Here is a 21,432-nt window from a genome sequence, read left to right as displayed (position 1 = left end):
CCCACCGCTTCCCTGGCGTGGCTTTGGGGTGGGGGAACCGCGGGTCCCTGCCCCGACGTGCGGGCATCCCGTTAGGCAACACAATTATTCCATTTATGCTATGGAAACGCCAGGCTGGCAGGCTGCGGCGGTGCCCTCGCATCACGTCCAACATCTACAACCAAAAACAAAAAAAAAAAAAACAAACAAAGAAAAACCCTCTCACAAAACCCAATAATGATGTCTTAGGCAAGAGGATTACCCCTTTGGGCCATAAATTACAGAGCAGAAATAGAGCCTGGCCTCGTCACTTGTGGCCTCAGGGCCAGGGAATGGTCCACGGCTCTGTTTTATTCAGCAGTACAGGCACGGCCACTTCTCCAGATGGGTTTCTGGCATCTTAATCTTACAATTTAAAATTATCTGATACACCCTCCCCGTCTTACTGCTATACTTAAAAGCCATTCTGAAACACTAAGTGCCTAACGTAACTGCATTTTTTAATACTGGTTATGCAAATTTGAGATGATACAATCAAGGCTCGGGGGTTCCTAAAGTCATTTTATTCTTGTGTCTGACAGATGTCACTGTCATTGATGATCATAACTCACATGGGCTATACTGTAATTTTACATCCTCAGGAAAGCTTAACTGTATGTAAGATGGAGAGTTTTTTAAGGAAAATTTGGTACACGAGGCGGCCATGGGGCTGAAGAACTGCTAATGAAATATTTAGGATACCAAACCCAGTGTTTACCACAAATACTCTATTAAAGCTAACTTTCATTACTCCTAGCTAAACTTAGCCAAAACCTGGTTTTTATACTTAAAAACATGCTGATATTACACTTTACCATCACATGACTTTCCTAGAATCCCTTCTTTTGGAAGCTCATACTCTTCCTATGCCAGATGCATTATTCTTCTATTTCTTGACTTTTTAATAATGAAGTATCTGAGTATTGCCCGTCCTAAACATATGCCATGTGAAGTTTCTCTAAGTCTGAAATAAAAAAAAAACCCACAATTTTTCTTAGCTGCATTTGTGACTTGCATTGGAATGCCAGATTTGCTGGCATGGTTTTACAGCTGAGAGGAGGGGATTTTTTAAATAGTATCTGATAACTATAGGAACCAATGAGAAATACAGTGTCTTGTTATGGTAAGATAAGACATATTCTGCGAGGTCTCTGCCTCACGCATATCACTATTTCTGGTGATTCAGTGAATGTGCTCACACTCTGTGAGTAAAACTGACCTGCTCAGTCTTACAGACCTATATATCAGTAGCTACCACGATATCCTGTATAATATACCTATGAAATAGCACTGAAATAGGCAATCCTTCTGGTACCAGGATGAATTTTTAAGCAGGCTTAAGCTATGAACACTTAATGCCATTTCCCACATTGCCAGAAGAAAGACCGCTGTTAAGAATGCTTACAAGAGCAGAGAGCGCAATACTTTCGGCGACTGTTCAGGTTCTAGGCAGATTCTCAGCGTTAAATACATACTCAAGTAAGAGTGGTAAAGCATTACGGATCGGCTGGGGCAGCCACAGACTCCCAGTAAAGCAGAACGCCACTACACGCCGGGTGTTAGAAAAACCGTATGGGATAAGTACAATCTTCTAAATGACAAATCAGAATGACATATCGCTGAATAGCTGCAAATTTAGCATCTGTATTTTTAGACAGGTATGTCGGAGAGCTACTGCATATGGCAGTAGCGAGACCTATTCTGGTATAACGCAGAGGCTTCTGGCCAGTGTTCTCCAAAAGATGAACCCAGATCACAAGTGCAAAGACAGCTGCTGAAGGACATAAGGGGCACAGAAGTCTAACTCAAACAGAAAATTTTAGCTTCTTTATTGTGATAAATATCAGAGAAGTTGTGACTGCTTTCTGTATACCATTAGGGAATAGACATGAGTCAGAAGAAAAGCCATGTCAATTAAAGGGCACTAAATCTGAGCCGTCCAGCAATTATTTTGGCCTTGAAAGCAGAAAGCAGAGTAGGACAAACCCAAAAGCAAACTGTTTTAAGAAGGACTAGGGACTGCATAACAATAAGGCCCTTTACTCTGTTCCTAAGGATGGGTACATATATTGAGAACTGGAGTACATCCTGAGTAGCAAATAATAGGGTTTACAAAATAATTCACAATTAAAGTTTATGTATCACTGTAAAATAGACCTTAAAAAATAAACACAAAGATAACTTGTTCCAGGAATCATTCATCTGCTGAACAATTTTACTGTATTAGGGTAAAAATTAATGTGGTGCCAGGAACATGTATCTACAAATTCATGTGGTGGTCAGCACATGTTCATCAGTGTCCTGTCTTACATGGAAACAGCTAGACAGAAAAGAGAAATTAAATATATCTCATATGTGAATTATGTTAATTCATACTAGAAATAGAAAACTGTATTTTTTTTTTAAAGATCTAACAAAAAACTTTACAAAGGGGCTTTGAGCCGCCTTCTTACTCTGCTTTACTGTGCAAACACCCATCATTCAGAAGACATCTTTCTACAAATTTCTTTCAGTAACTTCTGTCTAGCCTGGGGATGGCTATTGGAGGACATTTAATAGGTCAATGCATTTTTCAGAAGCAGACATCATGGTCTATGAGCAATACTCACAATTCAATTAATTCTTTCTGACTGATAAAGGTAGTAATGATGATATACTCAATTTAGATTGTCATGAGGTGTTTCATTTGGTACCATGTGACCTTCTGATTATTAAGAAAGTAAACCGACACAAAGTCTGCATTAAAAATTAAATATCCTTCAAATTCAAATAGATTAAAACTCGCTTATTAATAAGAGGTCAAAAATCTATTCAAACTAAGAGCCCAAATATTTTACTTAAATATTCTGAATACTGTGTAATATGAAATTATGCTTACCTCCCCTCAGTTATAGTCTAGTTTTCTGTCTTCTAAACTTAAAATGTTGGGATTTCACTGACGGGGGAAAGATTTATGCCAGAGAGTTCTGAAAGGCTCACGGGAATTTGCGCAGAAATTTCTGCTTCCGTAGGTAAAATCACCTTACAGAATCAACATGATTATGAGCAAGTTAATTGTTTTGATAGCCCAATGAAAACTGGGCTATTGATTGTTTTTTCTTAGGTGACATGTGCAGGTGGTCTGGCATCGTAGCAGCTTTGCGCTCCTCCTACAGACAGACCTCACCCTTTGTGAGAATTGGCTGCTACAAAATTAAGCCTGAGGTAGCTTTTTATAGCCTTCCTCAATCATTCAAGCAGACTAAAAAGACGGTGAACTCCAACCTCTGTTCCTTCAAATCCCTTCTCTACTGCGATGCCTACGAAAAATTGAGAAGGCAGTGGCAGCTGATGGCTACTGTCAATAGTGTTGCCAATACGGTTTTGTTATTACCTTGTGCTCCCCAGCTGCCCCTATCCAATTTCTATCTCTTGTACGCTGTATGGTATGGGTTCTGAGCATGCACAACACGGAGGGAAATGGATACTGGGCGATTATGGGCAATCTTGTAATAGGAAGAAATAATAATAATTCCTCCACCAGCACTAAAATCCCTATTCCCATCAAAACCCTAACCACGATGCCTGCCTCCTCCACCAGCAGACACTATTGCCAATTCAGACAGGGCAAGGTAAAAGAATTTTTTTCCACAACTTAATCATAAAAGCTTTCTAAGGATATAGGCAGACACACAGTTTGTCTGTATAAAGTCATTGTATGGAGTTACGTAAGGAGAGGAAGGAAAAAAATCTGCTGTGGAAAAAGTCCAGCTTGGCCTTTAAAAGCAATAACACCCTTAATTAAAATCTGCTGAGCAAACATGATCTGCTGGAGTGCCGAGTGCATTTCAGTCCTCCTACAGATGGGGATTATGGCTGTGTCAAATTCTGCTTTTCGATGGAATTGTTTTACCAAACCTTTGTTTCACCGGCCCTTTTTTGGCAGGACAATTTGTGGAAAGGAGTGTACAAGACCAAGCAGCTTTGTAGCTCGCTTCCAAAGAGCAGCTGTGGTTACAGAGCGATACCCCAAATGGGACCTGCGCTGGGGACCAGTTTGCCTTCCCAGTCCTGGTTCGGAGAGCAGCAGGCGCACAACTCCCCGTCCCGACGGGGATGAAACAGGCTGGGGAAAGGTGCACAGCTCTGCACTGACCTGTCTCGACAGCGTTAGTGATGGGAAACGGGTTTCTGAGGCTTTTCAAAGGGCAATAAAAAAAGAGGCATAAGCATCTTATAAACACTGATACAGCCAGACAGCGCTCCAAAGTGTAAGGCTACGAGTGAGCGAATTTGTTCTCAGGAAAAAAATACCTGTTTATAAATATGCTCTTCATATTTAGTTAGATTACCCCTCTTTATTTCACTCTTCCCTTTCACGCGTGCATGAGTTTTACAACGTAATAATTAGGAAGTACCATCTGCATAACAAAATCCCCCAAAACAACCGCAGAGCCTGCGATTGTTAGCTTGCATTTCAGAGGAAGCATACAGCATGCATTCGTGCTTTCCTGAAGGAAACCCATCCGTCTTCTCGGACAGGACTCGACCTCCCGTGCTCTCCTCACACCGCCAAACACCGCATCGTACCCTCTCGTAACATCTCACCGTCTCTAATGGCTCACTATCCCCTCGGTGAGCCGGGGAGAAGTGCTACCGCCCCGTTCTGCTCGCGGGAATGGAAGTCAGGCAATACGCCCGCACCGCCGAGCAACGCGGCCCTTGAGTACACTCCCTCACGCCGTTCCCAGCCCACCCACGCTGCCTAAAGTCAGGTCGTGGCTGGCGTCTCCTTGGAGTCAACAGATGAGGGAAGACAGCCGACTCCAAGGACCGCCTCGAACGTCAAGGGGACGGTCTTGGTTCAGTCTGTATTGAACTGTCCCCCGATACCATCCCACCCCCACGCCTACCCCTGCGCGTAGTCTAGGACACGCAACATCTACCACCAGTTCTGTGCGTGGAAAAGGCCTCACGTTGAGGGGGGGCTGCACTTCACACGATCGAAACTAAAAATACTTCCAAAACCTACAGAAAACAACAACAGTAATAGTAATAACTAAGTGTCGGGACCACCACAGGTGGCTGAGAAGAGACCCCAGGCCAAAAGATAAATCCCGTGGTCCTGGCCAACTTCCTTGAGAGCGGATGGGCGCCGGGCCAGGTGGCTCTGAACTGCTCTCCACCACCTGGCCGCCACGGCCCGGAGCACGCCGTCCCTCTTCTCGGCGCCTGGCCAGCCTGCCCCAAAGACCTACGGTGGAGGGACAGCCCGAGCCAAGTCCCCTCCTTCGCTTGGGAGCTGACGTTACGCCAAGGCGTGACATTGGCCTAGGAGGCAGGGATGGGCTCCCCGGCAGCCAGTCCACAATTTGCCTCTAGAAAAAGGCTGAACTTTGTCAAAGCCAGGCACACGATCTAATGGCGGAGCTCCCGTTACGTTAACTGGCAGGTAGACAGCTAATCTTCCATCCGGGTTTATGAAATCTCAGCAACGACGTACTGCATAAATACAGTATTGTCATAGAACGTAAGCGATGGGTGCAGAAGGGAGTCGCAATCGCTGTCAGTGACTGTTGACAGCCAGAACATCTCAACCGATAAAGTTACATTAATTATGTGGAATTTATTTATTTGCATATCACAGCACGTAAGATATAGGACCACTTAAGGATATTTATCCCTATGGCTTTGTTTTCAAGTACACTTTAGTGTTCACTAAAAAAGAGGTGTGGCCAGCCGGAGAAAGTGAAATCCCCATTTGCTCATGGAAACTGATAAAACAGTTCTTGTTTCGTGCATGTATTATAGATTGTGGTCACCTTAAAAGCTATGCACCATGCGCATCATATAACAGTAAAAGTGGGCTAGACTTCCAGACATCAGCAAAACACAACCTCCTGCTGAAATCCATACGTCAAACACCAACAACTCTGTGTGCTATAAAACTTTTGCCCGAGTTCCGTAAACTAAATTTTACGGAACCCCGAAGAAGTATATACTATTTTGATATTAAAATCAGTGATGGTGCTCCCTTCTGTATTTTAACTATTTCTGACCGTCTAAAGGAGAGTGGATGTTGCTGGACAGCATGTTTTGTTTAATTTTATTCCTTGATAAGGACTGAGTAAAAATTGGTCCCCATCATACTGAAGCTATTTTAAAAATAATCTTTAATAGTAAGAGGGACAGTCTGCCCTCTAAGATAAGCAGAAAGACGATTTGCACTTTTAAAAAAGTTATAGATTTAAAGAAATGTGTATCTAAATTTAACTTCCAATCTAGTTATAAAATGTTGTCTCTTTTCTGGTGTGCCCCTCTCCTCTTCAGGCGTTTTTTGTGTGGCTTTTTTCAAGTCTTAATAGATAATCCTTAAAACAAAATCAAAAGTTTCTGGGTGTAAAAAAAGTGGTGTTGTTTGAACATGGTCTTACTCTACTATTTTTCCTCTATCTTGCAATAACCTTCAGGCTATACATTTTTAGTAAAAGAAGAAAAAAGAAAAAAACCCTTCCTTTTCAAGCTACGAATACCGTGCCAATTTTGGTCAAAAAATTACAAGATAATGCTATAGGAAACTGTCTCTAGTTGCAAATTCAGTCATCCTCATTCATCACAATAAAGCATAAGGTTAAAAGCTTATTTGAGAGCACTCTGCAGGGTTAAAATCACAGAACCAAAAATAATAATAAAAGCAAGGACTGTAGAACTACAGTTCCTGCCAAACAAACAAGAAATTTACTTATTTCCATGTTTCAAGTGGCACTGATACAGCCTGATACACTTTGGACTACATCATATTTCCATTTCCATTTTCACTTTCAGGTTTTATTATTAGGTAAACCACAGTCTGACTATATATGTTGCCTTCAAGCAATGGTTTTCACAGTCTGTGTCAGTGTGGGATTAAGCACACCAAAATACGTGTTAAAATCTTGACTCCTACTGTAATCTAAACCCATCTACGCAGCAAGCAGCTCCTGCCAATCTATGAGATATACTGCCCACAGCTTCCCCTATTTTACGAAACACCGACTCCCTCTAAGTTATGAATTCAGGACTAACACAGAGCCAGTAGCCTATCTTGCACATGTCAAGATACCGTCATTCAGCTGACTGGTGGCCTCTTGACTCCTTGACTTTCAGAAACTTTGAACCAGCTCATGTGGTAACGCACGACGGAGCTCAGATGGAAAAACATGTGTAGGTCTAAACTAGACATACAGGCGAGACTTTGCGCAGTGGGTCTTGGTCAAGTATTGCAATGTCCAATTCAGTGCTCTTGAACTCCCCCGGAACAAAATAAAGGAGCATTTTCTGTCTAACAGTGAGTTGGACCAGGCAGGAAAGTACAAGAAAAGGGAGACTCTTGCGGTTAAACAGCCCTTAACTGTGTAAATACGAAGATAAAAGTAATGGTAAAAGGTAACATATGAAAATTGACATTATGGCTGTATTCTTCAATATTAACACCTCTGATTTTATAATAAGACAGGTATACACATGCGTACCTCTGCTTATATTTATATATATGCATGTATATATACATCAGCATTCTTTGAAAGATGTCAAAATAAACACAGATTAAAGCTAGAAGATTCATTTTGATATGAGGCATTTGAGATGGCTGGCAAGCCTTATTTACACGTGTCCTGTGGTTTTATATATTTAAAAAACAACAAAGGTTTTTAACAAGAAAATTATATTCTCACAGCCATAAAGTATGCTCCTGTGATTGCATTAGAGCGGCTGTACAATATAACTTCTTTGCTTGCTGACAATGGGGTTTACTACGTTAATTAAATAATGTGTCTGTGTTCTTTATTCATTAAAATTAATGCAATAATATCTATGTTGAAGGTCCATATTGGACTCAGCCTGGCAAGCCGAGTGAAACGGCTTCACTGGAGTTGCTCTAAGCTTATTCTTGATGTAACACAGAGCTCTGACAGGAGTTTCTGCGTGAAATCGGTTTACCCTTGCTTTGCTGACTATTATTCCCCATCAGCAAACAGGAGGATCTTCGGAGCAGACAAAAACGCCTCGTACTGAACAAAGCTACGGAGACCATGAGTCTCCAGGCGTGGGGCGAGAGGTCGTGCCGGGCGCGGAGCCCGCCGGCCGGCTGTATTCAGGTGTCCGACCGTGACCGGGGGAACGCTGCCGGCATCGCCGCTGAGCTCCGTGGGCCGGCCACGGGCGAAAGCCGTCGGCCGGAATTAGCCCAAAGGACGGCACTGAGCATGGCTTGTCCTTCCTAGTGACGAGACTTGAAACAAAGGGCAGAGGTTTCGTGTATGAAACCCAAGATCCCCTCGTTTTGCCGGGATTATCTCCCCGCGAAACGGGAACTGCCTTGCTTCGGCATTCCCCTTCGGAAGAGCTGCTCGTGGTGACGGTCCTGCACCGACCCGCAAACGCACCGCGTGAAGCAAGAGAAACTTGCTGCTAAGGTTTTAACATTCCCAAATCTAATTCGCTACACGCCGAGACCAACAGTAGCCTTGTCAGCAACTCCTCCGGCGCTGGATTAAGATCTGATGAATAGGAGCAAACATGGCATTAAAGTTCAGCATCTAAACCAGCAAGGCCTCTTACTATTAATATTTTTGTTCTGTTAACTCGGTGGGTGGTTACACCTGAACCCTGGCAAAAAGAAAAAACGCAAGCTACCTGTGATTTATGCCCATCCATATTTTATATACAAGTAATCCAGGCAATGTGGAAAAAGAAGATGAATAGTGAGGTAACCTTACATTAAAAAGGCTGATTAATATTTACGAAACAGGCAGCTGACCCAGCCACCCCCAGTAGTATGACTCACAGTACTATTTTCATATTTGTATTATTTAGCATCTGAAGACCTTAGCTGAGAGTCCTGTTCTGCTGAGAACTTGCATTAAGTACTCTGAAATTATCTTTCCTGATTAATTTTCTACAGAAAATAAAATGTTTTCATTAAAATTTTATGTGTAAAATATCATCTTTTGATTCAATCCTCCCAAATCTAAGTACTAAATAAAAAAATAAAAAAAAGAAAAGAAAAAACCTCATCCTCTAACCAACATGGAAATTACTTTTTTTCTGGAGGAAAGCAAATACTTGCCATGATTTTCACAGGCTGGCAGAGAATTGAATTTCCAGTGAGGTAGGGAGAAGGAAGTGACATGAACTCTTCCTCTAACCCTACTCCATATATGATAAAACAGAAATCTTAAACAAAGAGTTTATATCATAAATAGATGAAACACTTAAAAGGACAAGAAGGCAGGAGGTGTTTTTGTCTTCCTGAGTTTAGAGACAGGAAACTGAAGCATGGATAAATTTAGGAAAGTTTTACAGAGAGGAAATATTTGGAACAAGTGAAAGGGACCAATTTCAGGCCTTGGAGGTTCAACACCTTCAATTTAATTTTATTAAATATCAACAGTCCTGGGACAGTACTATAGTAAAGCAGTAACTGGAATTACATGTCGCTCATCTATAGTTGTAGTTTTATTTGTCTTGTGTTGAAGTATTCAAAACTCATTGCCAAAGACTTGTTTCTTTGTTCCTACCAGGAACATTCCGACAGGGAAAAAGTTGATAGTGACACCACGGATCCTAAAGCTAGCGTCCAGCTCTCAATTGTCCCTGGAAGCACGTCTCCCTTCAGTAACAACAGAGAGGGCCTCAAGTTTTGTGAGCCTTCAAGGAAACCCATCTTCCTTTGCTACCTAACTTAATTATTGCTATTATCTTTGTTCCAAACCTGCAAAACTAATTTTAGGATGCCAAAGAAATAGAAGATATACATTACATTAGCCAATATGGAAGTCTTAAGCATTAAGTGCTACTACAAACGGACACAAGCCAGAGAAAACACTAATTAAGGAAGGTCCCTTGTAAGTGAACAGCCATAAATAGATGTACAGTGTCTGTCCATTGAGCCATGTGATTGTCCTTTAATAGAACATACGTTATAAAGCACTAAAGAGGCAATAGGAAGGTGGGTATGTTAATCTAATTAAAGAATAAAACGTATCTGTAATTTGATTAACCTGCCAAATTTTTAGAAAGAACTAGCTCAGGATGTACAACAATACCGCATATATTTTTAGTGACTATTTTTAAAGGGCTTTATGATCTTCCCATCATAGCAATTGAAAGCACCAGAGACTAGCGATGGCCCAACAACCTTTCAAGAATCTAGACATTCCTTTCTACGAAGAAATCAAATATGAGGGTTGCATATCTTTTAATGATGGAAAGTGATGGGACTGACAATGTTGTCAATAACATAGTGAAGCTTTATTGACTTCTATTAAAGTTTACAAGATTTTCTTTTTCTAATCAATGTTAACCTATTAAAGATAAGAAGCAGTTTCACAGAAACTAACAAAAACGAGGAAATTATATGACAAAGCTGGAGATTGATCCAAAACCTACTGAGTGCAGTGGGCATCTTTCCATTTCCTTCAGCGGGTTTTGGATCAGGACTTTAGTAATGAGGACTTAAACAGACAAATGAGGTTGCCCAGTCAGCACTAATAAAGTCCTTCTCAAGCTGTGCTGCAACTGCCGGATTTGTAAACCGAATAGGTAGTGAAGAACTATGCTCACAGGAACGCACTTACAGTCCATCTAGTCAGACAGCAGACCTCCAAGGGAAGCTCGTAGCAAAACCTTTGGATGAAGCATCCTTTAACACTTTAGAAATCCCAGACGCACACATCCATTGATTACTCTATAACTGGAAGTTAGCAGGTGGTCCTTGGGGTACACAAGGTGATAGCCTTCTAATCTATCTGTAACACAGGCTGATAATCTTCCTATCTAGCTACCTATTACAATGTAAAATTTTGACATTTTGTTTTTATTCATGGACTTACTCAAGCTATTCTATTCTACCAGACCTTTTTCTTCACTGTGTCCTTGCCAGTAAGAGAAGAAGAATTTGAATGAACTATGTAAAAGAGTGCTTTCCTCTACTCATTTTAGATTTGTCACAATATCATTTTACTGGTCATCAGGAAAACAATATATGAGAATCCAAAGTATCTGTCAACAGCCATCAGTATTCCCCACTGCATCCCCTGTTCTCCCATATCATATCTTCCTCTTTTTTCTGAATAATACAAAACCTTCATCTCTTTCTTCAGATGGGAATCTTTTCATGTGGAAGTCTTTTCTTTTTGCTGTCATTCTCTGGTCCTTTCTTCCTTAATAGCTTTCTGAGTAAGAAGTGACCAAAGGCAGACGTATTATTCATACTGAATATGAGAGTCAACAGCTGGTAAAGCAAGTGTTACACAAGACATACTGAACAAAGTTTTGCATTCCTTTTATAATATATATAGCTTGCTTGCTTCTGCTACGAGCTGAGCAAATACACTGATCGAAATTTTCCATAATAATGGACAAGAGATTTTCGCCAGTATCTGTTGTTCTGTTGGAGAGGTATACAGGAATCACTCAGATTGCACCTTCCAAAGCATTACCATGTATATTTCTAAAATAACAGATGATACCATACAGCCCTGACTGGTGATATTTGATAGTCCTTTCAAAGTATGTTTTAGTTTTGGCATTCCAAAATAAATTTGTGTTGTTTTCAAATAAGCTGCATTTACAGATCGTTAAAAAATAAATTAATACTAAATCAACCCTCAGAAACAGCTACCATCTCATGGTATGTTTGAACTGTGTTATGTTTCCTACAGTTAGCCTAAGAAATAACTAGGCTACTTTCTCTTTATGGCTTGCTCTCAGTCTTCCTATGTGGATGTACATGAGTAAATGCATATGTATCTGAGTAAATGCATATACATGCATATGCATATGTAGGCGTTTGTATTTGTGCATGTGTGTGTGTACATAACTAAATACATATATACATATGTACATACGTGTAAGCATACCAACTTCAGCTATGGGAACCCCCAAAGAAAAGTCTAGTAGAAAGCTGACAGGCCTTTTCTGTTTCGTAAGAGATGCTGAATAAAATAAACTCTATGTATAATAAATATGCAGGTCTTACTGATAGATCGATACATAGACATACACACATATCTCCATTATACACACAACTTGCTGAAATGGAAGTGCCATACATTTCCAGTTATGTTATTCTAAAATGAGCAAAGGTAAGATTTCCTGAAAAAAAAAAAAAAAAAGTTTTCATCTGGGAGGAGACAGCCAGAAGGCATTGAAGAAAAGTCAAGGATGCAGGAATGCCAAGGTGCTATACGGTAACAGCTGTGCTCTGCTGCCATCCTGAAATTCTGTGCACTGAACAGCAACCTGACAGACACAGGGCTAAAACTGTTGCCAGGGATCAGTGCCACACAGAAGCATCCCGGCCAAACACGTCCCTCTGCAGACATTGTGGCTCCATCCCAAGGTTTCCATCACACCGACAGATCTTCTTGGTGTAGGAATTACCCTTGAGGCATAGGATCCACTGACCTCAGAGTCAAATCCAGTAGAGATGCGCTGCCAAATGGATGTAGGCAGGGACGAATGTACGTGCAGGTCCCTCACACCGTTCAGGCACAGCAATTCTCCATCTGAGGCAAGTGGTCTGGCAACGCAGACGGGTCACTGCTGGTTAAACTCACCGCTAACTTCACCAGCAGAAGCCTTTCCCTGTGCATTATAATGATGCACATTAATTTGACTTCATTTCCTTGAAACAGTCTAAACTTTTGGCTTGGATTGAGTTTACTGAAATTGCTACTGACAGTCCGAGCACACATTATTAAGTGGAATTTAATAGGTGAAACTGAGATATCAAGGTTTTAGGCAGCAGTTGCACTAGCTTTGTAAGAGGCAGTCTTGTAAGAGTGTTGTGAGATTTTTGCTGGAAATTCCAACGGTTTGTGCTTTGTTAGAGGAAAATTTGTTTCGCGTCAAATATCTGCCTTTTCTAAAACAGCCAACAGGAAACATTCTTTCTCTCATGTCCCTGCCACAAATTTATTATTTTATGGAGAAGCACCTCAAGTTACCTCAACTGAGAGATCACAGTCTCATTGCGCGACTGGAAACACGCATGAAAACGAAAAGGTGATGGCCCTCGCACTGAAGAGTTTAAGAATTTAAAGCATCTGGGTCTCACTAGTGAAGAACAGACGAAAGGAATATAGAAGTATACCCCATCTCTGAAGAGACAGGAGCTACATCACCAATGTCTGTATATTTATACGCTTCTCTGCCCCCTTTTTTAACCCATTCTGCTAGTCTCCATCTTCTTCCTCTTTTACAATGCACTATTCATTGAGGACAGCTGTGAAGGACCAGAGAACAGAAAACTTTCTGACACCACTAGCCATCCTATCGCCAAGTAGTAGTACCCCTTGTCTGCCTGTTGACTGTATAGATTTATATAGATTTTATCGGCCTTCTCAACCCATGAATTAGGTTTCTGTGTTTCTTTTCAGAAGCTACACTGAGCATTTCCTAAATTATGCCCGCAACTGAAAATAAAATGGAAATAATATCTACTGCATTGGCAAAAATCTAGATGTTTTCATTTTCTCCCTTTCTCCTTCTTCATCCCCAATCAAAAAAATCTTTGTGGGCAATTGCTGCAGTTGGTGCTACGACCATTGAAGGACTATTGTATGTTTGTGTGCTGTTCTTATGAAATTTCTAAGCACAGAAAGCAGTAAGACTGATGTCCTTGGTTCGTTTGTTCAGAGCTAGTTATTGAGGCATAGTGTGCTGTATAACACCATGAAATGACCTAGGAGTGCCTATAATACACAGGTACAGTGAGACCTAGAAAAACAGAGTACCCAACGTTAAAACAGAGAACCAGCACTACCTGATTTCCTTGCCCTGGTCTTACACAGCTTTGACGAATAACACAGGATTTTCCCCTTTTGCAATAGATGGAGTTCCATACGTGACTACCTTCGAGGAACGCCCAAAGCTTGAATATTAACACGAAAACCCCACAACCTTTCATCTTCATTCTTCCCCCTTCCCCTCCCCCCAAAAGAGCTTTCTTCCAAATGTGCATTAATTTTTAGCTATCACAAGTAAAATTCATTGTTGCATTTGATCTGGTTTTGTTTTAAGAATATGAAAACAATACGAAAGTGCATGAAAAATGACAGGTTAAATGTTCCCTCCTGAGTCACTGTGGTCCCTCATCTCATATTTAATTACCTTTTAAAATGAAACAGGCATACACTTGAACTGATAGAGCATAATGGCTGCTTTGGTGCTGCTGTAGATGTACATGTCAAGACTTAAAGAAACACATGGATTACTGACCTGACAGGCCATGACGGTAATCCAAAACAGCTGTTATGGTCTCTACTGTAAATTCTTCTTATTTCATGGACCCCTGACACAACGGATGGCAACAAGATAGAGGTTTATAATAGAAATGCTGACACAACCTTATCTATAGCTGTGCAAATGGTGCCGCTATAATTAAACTTTACAACTTGAGCACCACTAGATAAGTTGCTAGTTTTTAATCATATTAATCAGAGCTTGGATGTTTCAATTGCCATATATTATCATGCAGCGTGCACTATAAAAATAAGAAGATTCCCAGCCACTAAAGATCATAGCTGTTATGAAACACAGAAGTATAGCCAAACACTTCTCTGCAAGTGCAAATACACTGAATGTAAACCTCGGTCGGTTATCCATTTTTTGCTTTGTTTCCCAATACATGGGTTCGACATAATAGCCACAGAAAGTACTCTGAATACATTACAAGAATATCACTGAACAGTAAAAAAGCTTCATTAAGATCTGCCCCGTATGTTTCAAATTTTCCTATCAGCAGTAAAACAAGTCTACTGTGTTCAGTGACGACAGTCAGAAGCCTGCTCTTTCAGAGGGAGGCACTGAGATTATTCTTCATGCACTGCTGTTTTCTTTAAAAGCCGGCTTTCCAGCGCTAGCGAGGAGTGGGTGGTAAAACTCTCACTGCTTTCAGTGGTCTGAGATTTGGAGCCTGGGAATGTTTTATGTAAATATTTCTCTTCACATTTTCTCTTCATTTGTCCGAGTGATTTACAGTTTTACTTCAGCAAGGAAAGTTTCCTCTCAAAGAAGCTATATTTGGTGCAAACTGAACGGATATCGCATTGGAGCTGAAACCCTCTATTTTTACCAAATGGGTATTGCTAACTACAACAATGAAATTAATCTATAAATAAAACTTGGTTGCTTACCGGTCCGGATTACCCTGCATTTGCAAATCCTTGCATGCTGCATGCCAGTTTACATGCACCATGCGATATATTCCCACGCTGTCAATGCCTGCTCTTTTACAGCACCAGTTTTATAACACTTTCTGTAGACAATTGTGCTTTCCTTTAAGACGGGTGGCACAGGTATGTAGCCTGTGTGTCACAAGAAGTCCCGTAAGGAATTAAATGGAGAGAGCATGCCCGTAATCATGTGTGGCGGAACAGAGTATGCCATGGACGTTTCTGAAAATTTTAAGAGCTGTAGCAATGCATAGGAGTTGCCATAGTGTTATTCTGACCCCTGAAGGATGGAAACAGAGTTAACTTCATATCCTTTTTTTCCAATTTACTCAGTATACTCTATGAATGTCAAACTCTAAACTACATTAGCAGGATTTATTAGTGCTTGCCCAGAGTTATCCTCAAGAAATATGAAAATAGTCATGAACTAATGGTGAACCAACTTTAAAATACTGATGTTTTCAGGGAAGCAGAGGAAAAAATGATTTTTCAGGCTGGTTCCATGGTAAAATTACTGTGAGTTTGATAGTGCATTAAATCTAGTAGGTATGTGAAGATCATGTTTATCAAGAGATGTAAAACCCACTCTGCCCTCACCTCTTCTTAACGGAAAAGTATTTTAGTGAAATTTTTGCTAGAATGAATTCAGAGTGAAGTGGGGAAGGACATAGGCCAATGATGATAAGATCACTCATTTCAGCTGAGTTAAGATTTCATCAGGCTTACATTCTTCAGAAAATGCATCCATTAGAGGTAAGGGGCCTCAGCAGTGCCTTTGCAAGCTTATCTCTCTTCAAGGAGTACTCTCCCCCCCCCCCCGACACCCCCCCCCCCGCAACCCCTTTCCTCCCAAAGAGATAGGAGTAGTGATCTACGATTCTAAAATGGATATTAAAGTGAAGTATATCCTGATACTACTATCTTGGTGGACAATTTGCTAAACAAAGTCCACCTGAGTTAAACCGAGGGGACTCCTGTCACACCTCTGCTCTTCACCTACTCACTTCTGGGATGCTTGAAACGTGTTAACGGACCACCTTTCAGGTTCCCTGCCAATGTAACAGGTAGATTAGGCTGTTCTATCTGACAGTACTTTTTTCTAAAGTCAGCCACGCTTGCACTCTAAAAAACCGAAGCAGCATCCTGCTAAAGCTGCGAGGCAGCCGTCGCACGCACCGAGAGAGCCGACGCTAGCCGTGTTAAGCGCCGCAAATACTCGGGGCGAACCGGCATCAGCTCTGCCTCAAGCGCTGGAAGAGGGGTCGGTGGGCAGAACGACGCCTTCGGAGGCAAGGCGACGGCGAGGAGGGGAGGAGGATGAATTTTAATTTCGGGTTCGTTCCTCCTCGCCTCAGCTGTTGCCACGCTCCGGAGTCCCAGGTTGCAGCGTGACCTTGCCGAGGAGCAGGCAGGCGGATCTGGTCAATGGGACCATTGTGCAGCCCCTTGCAGGGGCTTTTCTGGAGCCCTCTCTCCGCGAGTGTGACGGAATTAGCGACTAAGGCAGCCTCCTCCTTGGCGAACTCCCTGTCCCGGGGAAACTCCAGGCTGATGCAAAAGGCAGCCTGCAAGAGGCAAACCCCTCTTCAGGAGCTGAGCGAGGATCTCCCCTCCTCTGCCCGGGTCGGGAGCACTACAAAGTTAACCCAAGTGATCGATACGCTATATGAGCATATTATTCCACTATCGGCGACCGATGCCACTGATGTAATCAAGTTACATAATCGCCGTCTTTGCACAAATACATCCATCTTCCTACAGACAGATCTGCATATCTTCTTCCATCCATTATGCATGAACCCACCAGCAGTACATAAGGGTATATATTCTCGCACACACTATATAACTTTAGCATTGCAGTGCATTGCACTGCACAACGTCATCACTATCGATTCCCTCAACCTTCCCCCGTTCTCGCTCTCAGAGTTGATTTTGCGGAGAAAGATCAGCAATGTGCATTGCCTGGATCCCTTTAAATCTTTAAAGGCTGAAGTGCTTCCCTTGCTCGCTTCTGTTCTTAAGAAGACGATCTTTTCTCTCCTTTTCCTCCCTGTCTCGCTTCACACCACAACTAACAGAGGAATTAATTCACACACAGTCCCTCAGCCAGATGCATATATGTATGAAATACCAAAGATAGCATCTCTGTTTGCAAATCTTCAACTCCCATACACGTGGTCTGAGGTTTCGGTAGGTAAGTTATTGGGTGAAAAAAAATATTTTATAAGAGCAGGTGGACGAGAGATTTTCTGGCTAGTGTCATTTATGGTATTTCTCTGCTATCGAGATGGATTTTTTTTTTTTTTTTTTTTTTCCTCCCCGTCCCTCATCTTATCATTTCCTTGCCGGATTTACAGGAACGGTTGTAATCCCAAATTACCAGTGGCATTTAACCCCCTTAGCACCAGAGCACCGTACCACAATCAATAAGGATAGCCACCTTAAAGTTTAACAAGTTGAAAAGCAGGCTTTCTCTGCCTCCACTGCAGCTATGAAATGCAGCAGACTGCTGCACAGAGTTGGAAACATTTGTTTTAACCAGCGGATGGGATCCGACCTCCTGTTAAACAGATTCCATCACAGGGAGCTTTACTATCGCATACCCTTTCCAGTCAAAAATATTACAACGGGGGGGGGAAATTAAAAGAAGGGGAGGAAAAATGAAAGGCTCCTTGCACTTACAGTACTCCCCCAAATCCAGAGGGTGCAAGAACAGAGGGAGGAGGAGATTTTTAATTATTTTATTATTATTATTTGCGGCCAAAAGCACTCACCAGAAGACCTACTGCAGTTATTCCACTCAACTGCCAGCGAGGGCTGGAGCCCCTCGCACCGGGGTTAATGCAGCAATCCCGAAAGTAACCCGTTCAACCACCCGCCGCCAAGTTTAGCCACGCCGGGCTTTCGCCTGGTGTAAAAACGACCTTACCCCACAGGAGTCTCCCGAAAAATATCCCTCCGGTGACGATCCGTCAGCGAGGCGAGTGCCGGTCACCACACTGCGCACTCGGCCGGAGAAGCCCCGTGTTTACTCCAGGGGCTGAGCTGGCCGCCGGTGCCGCGGACGCGGCGCCCATCCATCCGCCGCTGCCAGCTCCGCCGCGGGCGCAGGTAATTCCATACAGACTTCGGCGGCAAAGGGGAAAAAAAAAAAAAAAAAAAAAAAAAAAAAAACCTTCCCCCCCCGCCCCCCCCCAAGTCGCCCCTTCCTTCCTAGTTCACAAAGTGCCCGCGTCGCCGGCGGGAGGTACCATCCAGGTGCGGCGGGGGGGGGGGGAGGAGGGAGGGAGGGGGAAGGTGGCCGCCCAGCGCGCCGCCGCTGAGGGCCGGCTCGCTCCGGGCTGACGCGGGGAAGTATCCGGCGAGCGGCGGTCCGGTGGGGGGGGGGGGTCCTGGTGCGGGGATGGGGAGGGTGCTTGCTGGGTCCTAGCACCCTCGCCGCCGCGCAAAAAAAAAAAAAAAAAAAAAAAAGGGAGGGGGGGTGGTTGGGGAGGGGGAAAGATCTCCAAAGGGCAAAGAAGCAGCGAAAAAAAAAAAAAATTAAAAAAAATCGGTTGTCCGCTTGCCCCGAACGATACTAATCCCCGGTGAAAATGACAAGTGATCGGCAAAGAAGAGGAGGTCTTGACTGATAACCACAATCCACCCAAAATATCCTAAGGAGCAGAGGGAGAGAGGGAGCGAGAAACTGCAGCGCACGAACGATCCCCGTGTCTCTACGAGCCGGGCTGGTTCGGCCGAAGGCGTCCTCCGCCGGGCCGGCACCGAGCTCCCGCTGCTGCCACCCGATGGCTGCCGCCGCACTTGGCCCGGCCGCGCACCCACGCCCGGCTTCCAGCGGGCTGGGAGGCGGAGGAGGAGGAGGAGGAGGAGGAGGGTCTTGGGGAAGCGGATCCCGGAGAAACTCCCGGGCAGCAGCGGGGCCGCCCCTTCCCTCCGCCCCGGCTCCGCCCGCCGCGCTGGGGACGCGGCGCGGTGCGGCCGCCGGGCGGGCAGCGTGCGCGGGGAGCGGCGGGGGGGGTCAACCTGCTTCTCTTTTCCTGTTGTGGGTTATTTCGGTTTGGTTTTTTTTTCCTTCCCCCCTTTCCCCTCCGGTTTCCGAAGCGAAGTGTTGTTTTAGGAGAGATGATACATTATCTATTCTTGGATTTTTATAAGGCAAACTGTGGGCCTCGCTGTTGCCATGGGATCTTCTTTGTGCGAACTCTCTGAACTGTGTGGGAACAGTTTTATTTCCTTCCCTTCTGATTTTTTTCCCCCCTTTTTTTTTTTCTTCCTTCTCTGTAACTCTTCTGAAGATATGCATCAGAATGTAACTGCATTATTGCCAATTAAGATTAACAGCAGCTGCAAGGTGCATCTAATTAGGAATGTTAATTACTTCATGAAATAAATAGTCATTTGCAGATGTTTGTAATACTAAACAAATGTTCTATAAAATGCAACTCTCAAATTCTGACGTTCCCCCCCGATAAATTTGATCGCATTCCTGCACAAAGGCGCAGGGGAGCAGGCACCCCCTCTTCCACAGCACTAGCCCTGCGGGTGCACGCTCACGGGAGAAGATGAGCGGAGTTGCCTGTATGTAGGTGGGCGGTCGGGTCAGAGGCATTTCATACTCCTGCAACCCATTGCGTGGGGCGGGAGGAGAGGGAAATATCTGAGCAACGCGAGATAAACACATACAGTTGCGTATCTGTTTATGTCTGTGTAAATGGCGCTCTCCAAAATGGAGACAAAGAGACTGGGCGACTTTCAGTTACCGCTAAATCCATCCTGGCTTCCTCGTAGGGCCATAGAGAAGAATCCAAACTGCTGCAGTTGTTAAACCCCCAACATCTTACGAGAGAAGAGAGAAAAGAAAAGCAGCACGTGGGAAAGTGTGATTTTATTACGGAACATGATAAAGGATTATCAATAGGCAGATAATGTGCCATGCAGAGTCAGTGGGTTGCAGGAGCGGTGGGAGCTGTTGCAGAATTTGTGGAGCTCGCTCACATGCCACCCCACCTCTCCTTATGATAAAAGAACAGCATTCTTCATGTTGGTTAAAAAAACAGAAAAGAAACTAGAAATTAATGCAACAACCAGTAGTCAAAATGCCGTTTTAAAACACAGAAATTAATGTGACTGGTTAAACCAGGCATTCGGGTAGTACTATGATGAGTGATCCATTCATGTGGGTAGGTAAAAAATACATGGAAAACTTTATGGGATTCTCTTTGTGGATCAGTACAGGGCATTTTAAGTTAGCTAAATGACTCATACCATCTACTTTAGAGAGCTGGTTTGGGTGCTTGATTTAGAAACCCAGGCGTCCTAGCTGGTTGAGAGAAAGAGAGGCGGGCTCCCAACTTTGATTCTCACCGTTACCCTTTGGGAAAGCTGCTTTCTCACTGTTGAGGAGCGATACCAGGCTCCCAGCGCAGGCACCTCCATTACGCGACATCAAGGGTCTTCTTTGCGCCCGGACAGAGCGATGAGCACTCGAGGCTGTTCGTGCTCTGCAACAGGCAGGAATTAGGAAGGAGGTACTGGGGGTTACCACATCGGCCAGGCTCTTGGCGCGTTTGCCTTCAGTTCCTGAGGTTTTACGGATTTCTCTTCCACTGATAGGCAAGTCATTTAATCTCTCTGTCCTTTTGTTCCTTCTCTGTATAATGTGAGTTAACACCGTTCTTATTCACAAGGGTGCAGTGAAGATAAAAAGGCATTAATGTTTGTGAGGTGTTCGTATACAGCGGTCATGGGAGCTATATAAGTTCCCAGAGAGGCTGATTAAGGGTCTGGCAGGAGAAAGGGAAAATGAAAAAGAGTGGAAGCCGCAAGATGTGAACAAAATACAATGTAATTGCTAAAATGGCTGAAACCAGACTAATAACACAGAAAAGCTGTAGACCATTCACACGTGCAGAATACAAAGCGCCTGCATTCTTGGGTTAAATTCATCCCCGGGTTAAGGAAACTGGATTCAGTTCATTTCTCAGTTACTGAATTGCTATGAATAGCAATGCAGTTGTATGGACACAAGTAAAAGAGATTTTAGATAATTTTTCTTTTTTTCTGAGCCACAAATTTAATCTCTATTTGGCTTCGTCCGCCCATTAATAAGTATGGCATGTGTAACATAGAAGAGGATCTCCTATGTCCTCATCATGACTTGAGTATTTTCAAGATATTTCACCAAAGAGAGGAGCAAAATCTTACCTGTTTTCTA

At 43.2% G+C, this 21,432-nt stretch overlaps 1 protein-coding gene across 1 annotated transcript in view; it reads right to left on the bottom strand.

The window, feature by feature from the left end:
• IL1RAPL1 (interleukin 1 receptor accessory protein like 1) overlaps positions 1 to 19,385 on the bottom strand; it is a 728,553-nt gene extending 709,168 nt beyond the window's left edge. Inside the window, exon 1 of the mRNA XM_069784874.1 lies at positions 18,145 to 19,385. The gene's annotated coding sequence lies outside the window, so the exon portion shown is untranslated. The remainder of the gene's footprint in view (positions 1 to 18,144) is intronic.
• Positions 19,386 to 21,432: the final 2,047 nt, after the last annotated feature.

The sequence above is a fragment of the Haliaeetus albicilla genome, chromosome 6, assembly GCF_947461875.1.
Source record: "Haliaeetus albicilla chromosome 6, bHalAlb1.1, whole genome shotgun sequence".
Classification (NCBI taxonomy): domain Eukaryota; kingdom Metazoa; phylum Chordata; class Aves; order Accipitriformes; family Accipitridae; genus Haliaeetus; species Haliaeetus albicilla.
The sequence above is the reverse complement of the archived record's forward strand: the minus strand, read 5'-3'. Positions and strand labels throughout refer to the sequence as shown.